The sequence below is a fragment of the Bos indicus genome, chromosome 1, assembly GCF_029378745.1.
Source record: "Bos indicus isolate NIAB-ARS_2022 breed Sahiwal x Tharparkar chromosome 1, NIAB-ARS_B.indTharparkar_mat_pri_1.0, whole genome shotgun sequence".
NCBI lineage: Eukaryota > Metazoa > Chordata > Mammalia > Artiodactyla > Bovidae > Bos > Bos indicus.
In genome coordinates, this window is record NC_091760.1 from 55,421,653 (window position 1) to 55,436,755 (window position 15,103).

Sequence of the window (15,103 nt, forward strand, 5' to 3'; positions counted from 1 at the left end):
TTAATATTGACCCATTGAAGTTTTTTAACATCAGTCGTTTCCTGCCTTTCACTGCACTTTCTGCCACCCTGCCAAATCAAAACAAAACAAAGAAGGAAAACTAAATAATATTCCTTATTTGTTGGTGATCTCATTTGTTTTTGTATTGTTTTCTTCTGTGTTCTCAGCAAAAATATTGTCTTTAAGAAGCTGCGGAGTTGCTTGTAAAAGTAATATATTTTAGCCACAAGAACAGAGCGCTTAATATATATATATATATATATATATATATATATATATATAATAAGCTCATAGGTGCCAAATATTCTACTGGAGATCAGTGGAGAAATAACTTCAGAAAGAATGAAGGGATGGAGCCAAAGCAAAAACAATGCCCAATTGTGGATGTGACTGGTGATGAAAGCAAGGTCCAATGCTTTAAGAGCAATATTGCAAAGGAACCTGGAATGTTAGGTCCATGAATCAAGGCAAATTGGAATTGGTCAAACAGGAGATGCAGAGAAGGCAATGGCACCCCACTCCAGTACTCTTGCCTGGAAAACCCTATGGACGGAGGAGCCTGGTAGGCTGCAGTCCATGGGGTCGCTGAGGGTCAGACATGACTAAGCGACTTCACTTTCACTTTTCACTTTCATGCATTGGAAAAGGAAATGGCAACCTACTCCAGTGTTCTTGCCTGGAGAATCCCAGGGACGGGGGAACCTGGTGAGCTGCCATCTATGGGGTCGCGCAGAGTCGGACACGACTGAAGTGACTTAGCAGCAGCAAACAGGAGACGGCAACAGTGAATGTAGACATTTTAGGAATCAGCAAACTAAAATGAACTGGAATGGGTGAATTTAACTCAGATGACCATTATATCAACTACTGTGAACAAGAATTCCTTAGAATAAATGGAGTAGCCATCATAGCCAACAAAAGAGTCCAAAATGCAGTACTTGGATGCAATCTCAAAAATGACAGAATGATTTCTGTTTGTTTCCAAGGCAAATCATTCAGTATCATGGTAATCCAAGTCTATGCCCTGATGGGTAATGCTGAAGAAGCTGAAGTTAAACAGTTCTATGAAGACCTACAAGACTTTCTAGAGCTAACACCCCAAATATGTCCTTTTCATTATAGGGGACTGGAATGCAAAACTACAAAGTCAAGGAACATCTGGAGTAACAGGCAAATTTGGCCTTGAAGTACTTGAAGCAAAGGCTAATAGAGTTTTGCCATAGGAATACACTGGTCATAGCAAACACTCACTTCCAACAACACAGGTGAAGACTCTACACAAGGACATCACCAGATGGTCAACACTGAAATAAGATTGATTATATTCTTTGCAGCCAAAGATGGAAAAGCTCTATACAGTCAGCAAAAACAAGGGGAAGGTCAAGTGGTCTGGGATTTCTATCTCTTGAAGACTTTTCCACAGTTTATAGTGATCTACACAGTCAAAGCCTTTGGCAAAGTCAATAAATCAGAAATAGATGTTTTTCTGGAACTCTCTTGCTTTTTTAATGATCCAGCAGATGTTGACAATCTGATCTCTGGTTCCTCTGTCTTTTCTAAAACCAGCTTGAACATTTGGAAGTTCATGGTTCATGTATTGTTGAGCCTGGCTTGGAGAATTTTGAGCATTACTTTACCAGCATGTGAGATGAGTGCAATTGTGTGGTAGTTTGAACATTCCTTGGCATTGCCTTGGGAGCTGACTGTGGCTCATATCATGAACTCCTTATTGCCAAACTCAGACTTAAATTGAAGAAAGTAGGGAAAACCACTGGACCATTCAGGTATGACCTAAAGCAAATCCCTTACAATTATACAGTGGAAGTGTAAATAGATAGAAGGGACTAGATCTGATAGACAGAGTGCCTGATGAACTACGGATGGAGTTCATGACATTGTAGAGGAGACAGGGATCAAGACCATCCCCAAGAGAAAGAAATGCAAAAAAGCAAAATGGCTGAGTGAAGAGGCCTTACAAATAGGTATGAAAAGAAGAGACACAAAAAGCAAAGGAGAAAAGGAAAGACATACCCATTTGAATGCAGAGTTCCAAAGAATAGCAAGGAGAGTTAAGAAAGCCTTCCTCAGTGATCAGCGCAAAGAAATAGAAGAAGACAATAGAATAGGAAAGACTAGAGATATTTTCAAGAAAATTAGAGATATCAAAGGAATATTTCATGCAAAGATGTGCTCAATAAAGGACAGAAATGGTATGGACCTAAGAGAAGCAGAAGATATTAAGAATATGTGGCAAGAATACACAGTAGAAGTGTACAAAAAAAAGCTTCACAACCCAGATAATCATGATGGTGTGATCACTCACCTAGAGCCAGACATCCTGGAATGTGAAGTCAAGTGGGCCTTAGGAAGCATCACTACGAACAAAGCTAGGGGAAGTTATGGAATTCCAGTTGAGTTATTTAAAATCCTATAAGATAATGTTGTGAAAGTGCTGCACTCAATATGTCAGCAAATTTGGAAACTCAGCAGTAGCCACAGGATTAGAAAAAGTCAGTTTTCATTCCAATCCCAAAGGAAGGCAATGCCAAGGAATGTTCAAACTACTGCACAATTGCACTCATCTCACATGCTAGTAAAGTAATACTCAAAATTCTCCAAGCCAGGCTTCAACAATACGTGAACTGTGAAATTCCAGATGTTCAAGATAGTTTTAGAAAAGGCCAAGGAACCAGAGATCAAATTGTCAGCATCTGCTAGATCATCAAAAAAGCAAGAGAGTTCCAGAAAAACATCTATTTCTGCTTTATTGACTTTGCCAAAGCCTTTGATGTGTGGATCACTATAAACTGTGGAAAATTCTTTACAAGATGGGAATCCCAGACCACCTGAACTTCCTCTTGAGAAATCTGTATGCAGGTCAGGAAGCAACAGTTAGAACTGGACATGGAACAACAGACTGGTTCCAAATAGGAAAAGGTGAACGTCAAGGCTGTATATTGTCACCCTGCTTATTTAACTTATATGCAGAGTACATCATGAGAGACACTGGGCTGGAAGAAGCACAAGCTGTAATCAATTGCCTGAAGAAATATCAATAACCTCAGATATGCAGATGACACCACCCTTATGGCAGAAAGTGAAGAACTAAAGAGCCTCTTGATGAAAGTGAAAGAGGAGAGTGAAAAAGTTGGCTTAAAGCTCAACATTCAGAAAACGAAGATCATGGCATCCAGTCCCATTACTTCATGGGAAATAGATGGGGAAACAGTGGAAACAGCGGCTGACTTTATTTTTGGGAGGACTCCAAAATCACTGAAGATGGTGACTGCAGCCATGAAATTAAAAGACACTTACTCCTTGGAAGGAAAGTTATGATTAACCTACTTCAGTTCACTTCAGTCTCTCAGTCGTGTCTGACTCTTTGCAACCCCATGAATTGCAGCACGCCAGGCCTCTCTGTCCATCACCAACACCCCGATGTATCCAAACCCATGTCCATTGAGTCGGTGATGCCATCCAGCCATCTCATCCTCCGTGGTCCCCATCTCCTCCTGCCCCTAATCCTTCCCAGCTTTAGGGTCTTTTCCAATGAGTCAACTCTTCACATCAGGTGATCAACCTAGACAGCATATTAAAAAGCAGAGACATAATTTTGCCAACAAAGGTCCATCTAGTCAAGGCTATGGTTTTCCAGTAGTCATGTATGCATGTGAGAGTTGGTCTATAAAGAAAGCTGAGCACCGAAAAACTGATGCTTTTGAACTGTGGTGTTGGAGAAGACTCTGGAGATTCCCTCGGACTGCAAGGAGATCCAACCAGTTCATCCTAGAGGAAATCAGTCCTGAATGTTCATTGGAAGGACTGATGTTGAAGCTGAAACAAAAATACTTTAGCCACCTGACGTGAAGAGCTGACTCATTTGAAAAGACCCTGATGCTGGATGAAGGCAGGAGGAGAAGGGGACGACAGAGGATGAGGTGGTTGGATGGCATTACCAACTTGATGGACGTGAGTTTGAGTAAACTCCGGGAATTTGTGATGGACAGGGAGGTCTGGTGTGCTGATGTCCATAGGGTGGCAAAGAGTCGGACACGACTGAGAGACTGAACTGAACTTAACTAAAGCTAATAAAATATCCATCTCTCTCAGTCTCTGTCTCTTTCTCTCTTTCTCTCTCCTCTTTCCTGTTCTACTTCTTATTGCCATTCTTTTATTCTTAAATTCTATCACAGGCAGGATATTCTAACTCCAATTGATAACTGAGATACTGGACTCTTTCTCCATTTTCTGTGTAGAAATATGTAAGTACTATTCATAAGAAAATGTAACAAGAAAGTGGGCTTCCCTGATGCCTTACCAGTGCAGAGGACGGGAATTTGAACCTTGTGTCAGGAAGATCCCCTGGAGAAGGAAATGGCAACCCACTCCAATATTCTTGCCTGGGTAATCCTGTGGACAAAAGGAGCCTGCTGGGCTACAGTCCATGGTGTCTAATAATAGTCAGGAAGCACTTAGTGATTCAGCAACAACAGCAACATAAAAACAGGAAAGCATATAGTTTATATTAGAAGGACTAAGCTTGGAATACTATTTGTACATGGGAATTAACTCAGAAAACTCATTGATTAGGATCATCCTAGAGTTTCTGTTGTGATGGATAATGAAGGATGGCCATTTAGCTTCTGTTTTTACCATATATCTTTATACTGTTATTAATGGAGTGATTGAGACACTGTAATACCAGGAAATTTGCAATTGATTTTTATTTTTTGTTTTTTTCAAGAATATTGTCTCAGATAAGTGGTAATTGCTGGAATAAAGAGACGCTTTATCACAAGAAACTAGATAATATTGTTGATAACGGGAAAATGGTCTCAATTAATGAACACTCTAAACTCTAAATACTGCATCTTTTCCAAATCTAAAACTCAGCTTCTCTCATGTTCTCTACATTGCTGTACTGAAAATGTTAGTAATTTTACTGTACACAAATAAATGTATACATTATAAAATGTCTAAATACAAAAACATGGCTCCTATGGAATGAGTCTAAATTCTGTTGAGAATATTCTGGATAATGCTGAATCAGGGAAGGAAAAGGAGAAGGAAGAAGTGGTAAGGAAGCTGTAGAGCATAGGTTTTAACATTCCCATATTAACACATATTTGCATATGAGTAAACATGAATCTGTAGGAGACAAAATATTTAAAATTATGACTATTATTGAAAATCTGAAATTAAAGTACATGGTTTTTCTTTTTTGCCTTTATAATTTTCTGTAGCAAATATGAAACCCTTAAATGTAAAAAAAAAAAAAAAAAAAAAGACAAGTCTCTTTTTGCTAAAATAACTATTTTAATAGTAAAAATATCTGTTTAACGAGCATCCTTTCGCTAATCAAAATGCTGCATATGCTGGTGAAAAGGTATTTGTATGCCAGCTGGCAGAGAGGAATAGTGCTCAATTCTATGTCTCATCGTTTATTCAATAATTGCTGAATTTCAAATATGTTTTGGAATGAGGTGGGGCATACAAGTAATGTATAGCTCAGGCCATATATCAGGCCTGTGCTTCCCTGGTGGTTCAGTGGTAACGAATCCACTTGCAATACAGGAGTGAAGTGAAGTGAAAGTTGCTCAGTCCTGTACGAATCTTTCTGACCCCATGGACTATACAGTCCGTCGAATTCTCCAGGCCAGAATACTGGAGTGGGTAACCTTTCTCTTCTCCAGGAGATCTTCCCAAACCAGGGATGGAACCCAGGTTTTCTGCATTGCAGGCGGATTCTTTACCAGCTGAGCCAGAGGGAAGCCCAAGAAAACTGGAGTGGGTAGCCTATTCCTTTTCCAGTGGATTTTCCCAGCCCAGGAATGTAACCGGAGTCTCCTGCATTGCAGGTGGATTCTTTACTAACTGAGCCATCAGGGAAGCAATGCAGGAGAAACGAGTTCAGTCCCAGGGTTGGGAAGACCCCTGGTGAAGGAAATGGCAACCCACTCAATTTTTCTTGCCTGGGAAATCCAATGGATAGAGGAACCTGGCGTGCTGCAGTCCATGAGGTCTCAAAGAAAAGGACACAACTTAGTGACTAAACAACAATATATCAGGCTACTGGTGACAATTAGACAGATTAATAGAAAGGGTCTTTGTCACAAGGAGTAGCAGTCCCTCAATGACTTAGAGTGAATTTTTTAGTGATAGGTAATTAAAACCTTGTTTTTTATTTAAATTATCCCTATCAGTTTGTTTTATTAAGATAAAGGCAAAATGTAGATGATCTTGACACTAAATAGTTCTATGGGATGGTACGAAAAAGGCATTTGTGTATCAGACAGATTCCTTGGTCTTGAATAGTGTAGAAAAATGTTTTCTTTAATAATTGGTCTGGTGTCCAGCAAACAGTGATCAATCAGTTAATGTCAAATAAGAGAGTGGTTGTGTGAACAGCTGGCAGAATGAGGAAACAGATTGATGTGAGTCATGGGGAGCAGTGCTTGACATTAGAGAGAAATGATACAATGCCTCTTTGATGGCTGTAAACCTACTTTGTCTCTCAGTTTCTGAATAGTTGCAAAGAATTGTAAAGAAACTCAACCACGTTAATTTCTGCCTTTATCCACTTTTTATATAATAGCTGATATATTTAGAAAATGGGGCATGAAAATAAACACCTCTGAATCTGTCACTGGATCTAAAGAACTTCAGGGCCAGAACTTGATTTCTAATGTTGGAAGCTATTGTTTTCATTGTTAATTAATCCATTCTTGTGACAGTCCCATATGGGTAAGAATTATGTCTTTTCACCACATATTATAAGCCACATAATGATAATTTTATCACATGTTAATGTTTTCAAATGTTTGTTTTATTATAAGATTTTTGAACTTTGTAAAAATTCTGTCATACTACAAGTAATATTTTTGACTTAAACTGTTGCCTATAGTTAAGTATATTTATTTTTACCACTGTTTAACGTTAACACAGTGATCATCCTTTCTTCTTTGTATGTACGCTTGATTTGGTTATCGTTGGTTTCTTTTCTTTGTTTAATTTGTTTTTTTGTATTACCATGTTGCTATAAATATGCTTCTAAAGTATAAACTGCGCCTGGCCTGGACAGTGATGTTTGTATATTGATTTTTTTTTTTTTTAGCCCAGAAAGTTACCTGATGTAATGAACACTCAATAAATGTTTGTCACTGTTGAGAAGAAAAAAGAACAAAAAATATTGTATGTGATTCCTAAACGTACCTATGCAAAAGGTTTCCTCTTATATATATATTTGTATATTGTATATTATGGGGCTTCTCTGCTGGCTCAGATGGTAAAGAATCTGCCTACAGTGCAGGAGACCTGGATTTGATCCCTGGATCAAGAAGATCTATATACACATAAATATATATTTATATATAGTCAAAATTTTGTTCACATATCCTACAACAGAATTTTGAAAACTTGTGTGACTTCATACATTTTTAACTTGGCACCTAATTTTTAAAAAATCAACAGTTGAAGTGATGTAATTTCTGGTATATTTTTAATTTTACTTTTTAAAGTAACACTGTAATATTCTTTTAAAAAATAGATCCAATGGAATACAAATACCATTGTACTTTTTAAACTCATTATCATTTATATAAAAATGCAGATGGAAAGGTCTTTTTTAAAAGTCAAAAATTTAATGTTCTTTCCTCCTGGAGTCATTATTTCATTTCACTACTTCCACAGAATTTTATCCTAATGCAATATATATTTGCAGTTACATTCTTTTTATTAGTCACCCTGCTATACTTTAAAATAAAAGTTACATATATAAACTTGATTTAAAAAAAATTTTTTTTGCCTTGAAGACCATTAAGTGTTAATTATTATCTGGATTTAGCTATAACAATTGTTATTAGTACACAGTTGGTTAAAACCATTTTGGAAAAAAATTATTGAACTTAAAGTAAAACTTTATTTGAAAATGTATTTAGATGTATTTAAGTTAATACAAATTAAATACTATTAATTTGTACTTGTTTCTGGTTCTAGGGTGACTGTCACTGACTACTGAAATGAGACAAATTCAGTGGAAATTCATGATAAGAGAAAATACTAGGCCACCAGTAAGTGTAGAGTTTATACAAAGTATTGGAGTAATCATTGCTAAGTATACATGTGCATAGTAGAATTTTCTATTCCCATAGGAAGGACTCAGCAAGCAGAAAAGTGGTTGATAAGTGCCAGAAAGGATATTTATTACTGAGTCAAAAGAAAATATGTTTTTAAAGTGTCTGATAATATTTTTTCTTGGTAAAATGCTGGGAAATGTTTCTCCTATGAATAATAGATGTTCAAGAAGATACAAAACATTTTTAATCTCCAATATATGTTCCATTTTCTCAAAGATTTGTGTTGAGATGTCAGAAATAACATAAACATTTTCATTTAAAAAATTTGAAATCATGTAAAATATCCAATCCAGAAACATTTTCAGACAAAGTCAGGGCATGCAATCTGAAGCACACTGTTTTAATTCTAGGGTGCATTTTCAAACGTTCTGTATATTCTAGTTATTTGATAAATAGAGTGATAAGACATGTAACCTTGTCTCTTGTTTGTTGTTGTCTTTGACATTTCTTACCCTCACCCTTTTTTGCTTTCCTTTCATGATCAAGGTATAGTATCATGATCAAAGGTATAATACCTTTTCCCACAGTTGTAGGGCATGGGAAGGTGAGGCTGTTGAGTGAAAGTAGTCATTAGACACCCTATTCTCACTCTGCACTATATATATATATATATATATATATATATTCACTGCCACCTAATATATAGTGTGTGTGTGTGTGTGTGGTGGGAGGTGGGTATTATTTCTAATATCCACTTTGTCCTTGATAGAAACACATTTATATACAAGACTGGGAAAAATGCAAACCCATGCGATCAAAAAAGTCATTGTGGATGCTCCCATCATTAAAAGAATATTCTCTGTCACCAGTAATTTTAATTGTTCCAATAATTTGCTTTCCTTGGAGTTTATACTGTTTAGGATAATGTATTATGAAATCAAAGATGAGTGAGAGCTACTTTTTTTTTTTTTAAGTGTAAGAAAGGATGATTTTGTGAAAAGAGGTGAAAAATAATTCTCATGAAATGTCTAACTGCTAATAAAGGCATGTTCTCAGATCACTTCAAAATATATACATTTCACAGGGAAGATGGGAATCTAACAATTTATTCCTTTAAATGTATCTGTGTCTGTAGGGAACTCATGTACCCAGGGTTACACATGCACAATTGGAAGACTTCTGGCCTATACTACTACCTGTGAATAGATTGCTCAGTCATGGGATATCCTTCTTTTTGTATTTACAAAATAACTGCTAAATTGTTTATCCAAATAATTGTTCACATTGACACTACAGCTAGAGGGTATGGGGATTTTCATTTTCTCCACATCTTTACTAGATTTACTTATTTCCAGATTTACTAACTTTAGGAAATTTGCTGCTGCTGCTGCTGCTGCCGCTGCTAAGTCGCTTCAGTCGTGTCCGACTCTATGCGACCCCATAGATGGCAGCCCACCATGCTCCCCCGTCCCTGGGATTCTCCAGGCAAGAACACTGGAGTGGGTTGCCATTTCCTTCTCCAATGCATGAAAGTGAAAAGTGAAAGTGAAGTCGCTCAGTTGTGTCCAACTCCTAGCGACCCCATAGACTGCAGCCTACCAGGCTCCTCCATCCATGGGATTTTCCAGGCAAGAGTACTGGAGTGGGGTGCCATTGCCTTCTCCGTAGCAAATCTAGTAGATGTAAAATTACATTACACTTTGGTGTTAAATAGCACTTCAGTGATTACTAACTTACTAATGAAGCTGTACATTTATCTTTATGCTTGTGTGCTAAATCGCTTCAGTTGTGTCTGACTCTCTGCAACCCCATGGATTATAGCCCACGACTACTCTGTCTGTGGGATTCTCCAGGAAGAGCACTGGAATGGGTTGCCATGCCCTCCTCCAGGTGATCTTTGCCCTCCTCTGGGGAATCTTCCCCACCTGGGGATCAAACCTGTGCCTCTTACATCACCTACATTGACAGGTGGGTTCTTTACCACTAGATTCACCTCGGAAGCCCATCTGTCCTTCTGTTTACTGCCAACTCATGATTCCTCTTCTGTGCAGTGCTAATGCATACCTTTTTGCCCTTCTGGATTGTTTGCCTTTGTTACTATTTTGTAGAGACTTAAAATATATTCTAAATTTTAATGATTTATTTGTTGAACATGTTGCAAATATCTTCCAGTTTTTGGCTAATATTTTCACATTCTTTATGGAATGTTTTGATGAACACAAGTTCTCAGTTAAATGCAGTCTAATTGATTATTTTCTTCTATGATTAGAGCTTTGTATTTGCCTTTTGAGAAATCTGTATGCAGGTCAAGAAGCAACAGTTAGAACTGGACATGGAACAACAGACTTTCCCAAATTGTGAAAGGAGTACATCAAGGCTGTATATGTCACCCTGCTTATTTAACTTATATAAAGAGTATATCATGCGAAATTCTGGGATGGATGAAGCACAAGCTGGAATCAAGATTATTGGGAGAAATATCAATAACTTCAGGTACGCGAATGACACCACCCTTATGGTAGAAAGTGAAGAAGAACTAAAGAGCCTCTTGATGAAAGTGAAAGAGGAGAGTGAAAATGTTTGCTTAAAACTCAACATTCAGAAAACCAAGATGGCATCTGGTCCCATCACTTCATGGCAAATAGATGGGGAAACAATGGAAACAGTGAGAGACTTTATTTTGGGGGGCTCCAAAATTGCTGTAGATGGTGATTGCAGTCATGAAATTAAAAGAAGCTTACTCCTTGGAAGGAAAGTTATGACCAACCTAGACAGCATATTAGAAAACAGAGACATTACTTTGCCAACAAAGGTCCACTAGTCAAAGCTATGGTTTTTCCATTGGTCATGTATGGATGTGAGAGTTGGACCATAAAGAAGGCTGAGCATCAAAGAATTGATGCTTTTGAACTGTGGTATTGGAGAAGACTCTTGAGAGTCTCTTGGCCAGCAAGGAGATCCAACCAGTCCATCCTAAAGGAGATCAGTCCTGAATATTCACTGGAAGGACTGACGCTGAGGCTGAAACTCCAATGCTTTGGCCACCTGATTCGAAGAACTGACTCCTTGGAAAAGACCCTGATGCTGGGAAAGATTGAAGGCACAAGGAGAAGGGGATGACAGAGGATGAGATGGTTGGATGTCATCACTGACTCAATGGACATGAGACTGAGTAAACTCTGGGAGTTTGTGATGGACAGGGAGGCCTGGTGTGCCGCAGTCCATGCGTCACAAAGAGTTGGACACGACTGAGTGACTGAACTGAACTGAATGATTTAGGTGAAAAATTCTTTTTTACCCAAAGTTTATAAAAATACCTTCATCTTATACTTGTTCTAAAAATTTGAAAGTTTTTTGTTTCACCTTTAAGTCTTTAATCCAAGTGGAATTGATTTTTATGTGTGGTTTGAAGTAGAGATTCAGTTACAGTTTTTCACATCATTATCCAGAGCTGTTTATTGTTTAGTGCATCTCTTGTCTAATGATCCTCAGTGCCATCTACTTTATTTCAAATTTCATGTCCATGCAAGTCTGTTTCTGGCCTTTTTCTTTTCCTTTACTCATTTTCTGTCCCTATGCCCATACCACATTCTCTTTACTACTACTGTTTTAAAATGTCTGGATGTTTGTGGATGATTAAAAATGGCAGAAAAGTTTTGACACATTTCCCATCAGACAGTAGAATCTGTTCCCCTCTACTAGAAGTTGTGCTGCCCTGTGATTGCTTTGACCAGTGGAGTATGACTCCAGATCTCGACTTTTTAGATATCTAGTAGTTTCCAGTCAGGCTCTAGGAATCTCTGTGCCACCAAGTAAGATGCCTACTTGCCTGCTGGAGATGCCACATGGTGAGACCTTTATGACTGCATGGAGAGGGAGAGGGGCCAGCTTAATTCAGTCTACTGGCTATTCTTTCCAAGGTCGCAGGCATTCCAGTGAAGTTGTCTTGGGCACTCCAGACCAATGAGCATTGAGCTGAGTACCAATGAATGAACCCAACAGACTCCACATGGAATCAAGAAAGAAAACCTAGCTGTGATGCCATCCTGATGTGTCAACTTTATGTTTTTGTTAGGTCAAGTACTATTCTAGGGGTTGCTATGGAAGGGTTTGGCAGATACAACAAAGGCCCCTATTCAGTTGACTTTAAATGAGGATAGGTATTTCCAGTTATTTCGCTGGACCTAATTAAATTGGTTGTGTATGTTAGTCACTTAGTCATGTCTGACTCTTTGCAATGCCATGGACTAGAGCTCGGCTGGCTCCTCTGTATGGAATTCTCCAGGCAAGAATACTGCAGTGGGTTGCCATTCCTGTCTTCTGGGGATCTTCCCAACCAAGGATTGAACCCAGGTCTCCCACATTGCAAACAGATTCCTTACTATATGAGCCACCAGGGAAGCCTTTTGGATGGCCTTAAAAGCAGGCTTGAATGTTGTGTAAGGAAGAGAAGAAATTTCACCTTTGGACAGCAGTTCTGCCTATTTCTATGGAATTTAGGCCTCAATATAATCTTCTGTTCCTGATGTTCTGCCATTCAGACTTACTTAGATAGCCCCCACAATTATGTAGGCCAGTTCCTTGAAATAAATAAGTCTTTGGAATAAACCCTACTGGTTTTGCTTCTTTGATTGAACTTTTACTGATACACAAGCTAGGCCCTGTCCAAATTCATAATTCATGGAATCAAGAGATTAATATTAATAGATAAATGTTGTTTAAGCCACTGAAATTTGGGATAGTTTTCTACAAGGCAGTTAATAACCAAAACAAAAATTAATAGGGAAGTTTGATGCATCTTTAATTTTTTTGAAGAATTTTAGTATCTTAAATATTTCTAGTCTTTGTTTTCCCACACAAGTTTTAAAATAAAATTTTACAGATATGTTTCAAACTCTATTGGTATCTTGGTGGGAATTGAATTATCTCTGTGGGCCAATGTTAGGTGAATGACATGGTTATGATATTGAATATTCTTACCCATCTACTTTTTGTTTATTTAATTCTTAATGTTACTCAATAATGTTTTAAAATCTCCTCCAAAGGGTCTTATAAATTTTTTCCATATTTTTCCAGTGACTTTATATTATTATATATATATATGTAATTTATTAAAATGAAAATTTATCTTTGTTGCTTTGGGAATGATTTTTTTATATTGAGCTTATATTTCTGCAATAGTAGTTTCATTATGTATTCATTTATTGGCCATGTAACATGTGGAATCTTAGTTCCCCAGCCAGGGATTGCCTTCTAAGCATGGAGTCTTAACCACTGGACAGCCAGAGGTTTCCCTTTCTTCCTAGATTTAATACTTTGCCTGAGGAGTTTTTAGGTTTTCATTTTCTGTCTTATGTTTGTTTCATCCCCTTTTCCTCAGAAACTTTAAGTGGAAGGTGGATAGAGACAAAAGCTGAGCTCAGGTTTACTTATGGCCAAATTTATAGATACTGGAGTTTATGACATATGTGCTATTAGGATACAAATATACGTTCTTCTATGGGGCCTTTTCAACTTAACCATGTGCATAAGAAAAATTAGAGTTAAAAAGAAAACATGGAAAGTGGAATAGTTACAGTATACTTAAAGGTCAAGATCCCAGCCTTTAATTAACAAGCTATATGAGCTTGGAGAAATCACTCAACCTTTTTAGGCTTGCTTTTCTCACCCATAAGATGGGGATTAAAATAAGCCTATGTCATAGAGTCTTAAGGACAAAATATAATGAGTGCATTCATGCAAAATTCTTATCACTTTGAAAGCTCAATAATCAATAAATGACAGTTATTATGATTGAAAGAAAGTAACTGTATTTAAATGAAAGTGTTTAATAAACATATGTAATTTTTCTAGGATTGAAATTGCACTTTATTTTGAGATGTTAACATTTAATGGTGTATTCTCAACTACATGCTTTCGGAGGGCTGGCCAAAAGTGAGTGAAGTTGGTCTTTGATTTATCTGTTCTTCTTTAGATGCCCTGTACTTCCTTTCAGTTGTTTTCCTTATATGTGTTTAATGTAGAGATTGCTTCGTAAAATTTGTACTAGGGAATTTGTGATTTATGTGATGTCCATGGAAGACTGTTTTTTCAAATAAGTGTGTGTGTATGTATCTCATCCAATATACTTTTCTCAAGGCTTCCTATGTGGTGATAGTGGTAAAGAACCTGCCTACCAATGCAGGATACCTAAGAGACATGGATTTGATCCCTGGGTCAGGAAGACACCCTAGAGAAGGGCATGGCAACCCACTCCAGTATTCTTGCCTGGAGAATCCCATGGACAGAGGAGCCTGGAGGGCTACAGTTCATGGGGTCTCAAAGAGTCAGGCACAACTGAAGTGATTTAGCACACACACATACTTTTCTCCAAATTCGAGACTGACATACCTTCATCAGGTGGTTCAGTTCAGGTCAGTTCAGTTGCTCAGTCATGTCTGATTCTTTGTGACTTCAAGAACTGCAGCATACCAGGCTTTCCTGGCCATCATCGAGTGGTGGAGGGTCTTTATTACCTACCTTTGAAACTGATGGGCTGTTGTAGATGTCTTGATTAGTAGAATATGGTGAAGTGATGCAACTGACTTCTTCAGCTAAATCATTATATGCATAAGATTTCTGCTCGGATCTTCCTTGGACACTTGACCTTGGAACCAGCCACCACGTTGTGAGGAAGCCCAGACCGCATAGAAAATGTTTAACAGTTTCTTTGAGTCTTCATTTCATTATGAAGTTTCTTGTTATGTAAAACTTAAACAAATGTGTTTGCTTTTTCTTGCTTATCTGCCTTTTGTTACAGGGATCTCATTTGAGAATTTAAAAGTGTGGAGGAAAGAGCTATCTTTTCTTCCTCTATACCTGTTTATTTCTTGATGGCGTTTTGTTTTGTTTTGTTTTTGATTAGCAGAATCTTTCAAATTTGATGAATACCAATTTGTCATTCAATCTTATGCTGACAGTAAGCAGTAGAAGGAAAAATTCACTAGGTGAATTTGTCAGCCTAATCTGTAAAGATGTCATCGCATGAA

At 37.6% G+C, this 15,103-nt stretch overlaps 1 pseudogene; it reads left to right on the forward strand.

Annotated features, from left to right (window-relative positions):
• Positions 1-350: 350 nt before the first annotated feature.
• LOC139187294 (craniofacial development protein 2 pseudogene) overlaps positions 351-15,103 on the forward strand; it is a 51,926-nt pseudogene continuing 37,173 nt past the window's right edge.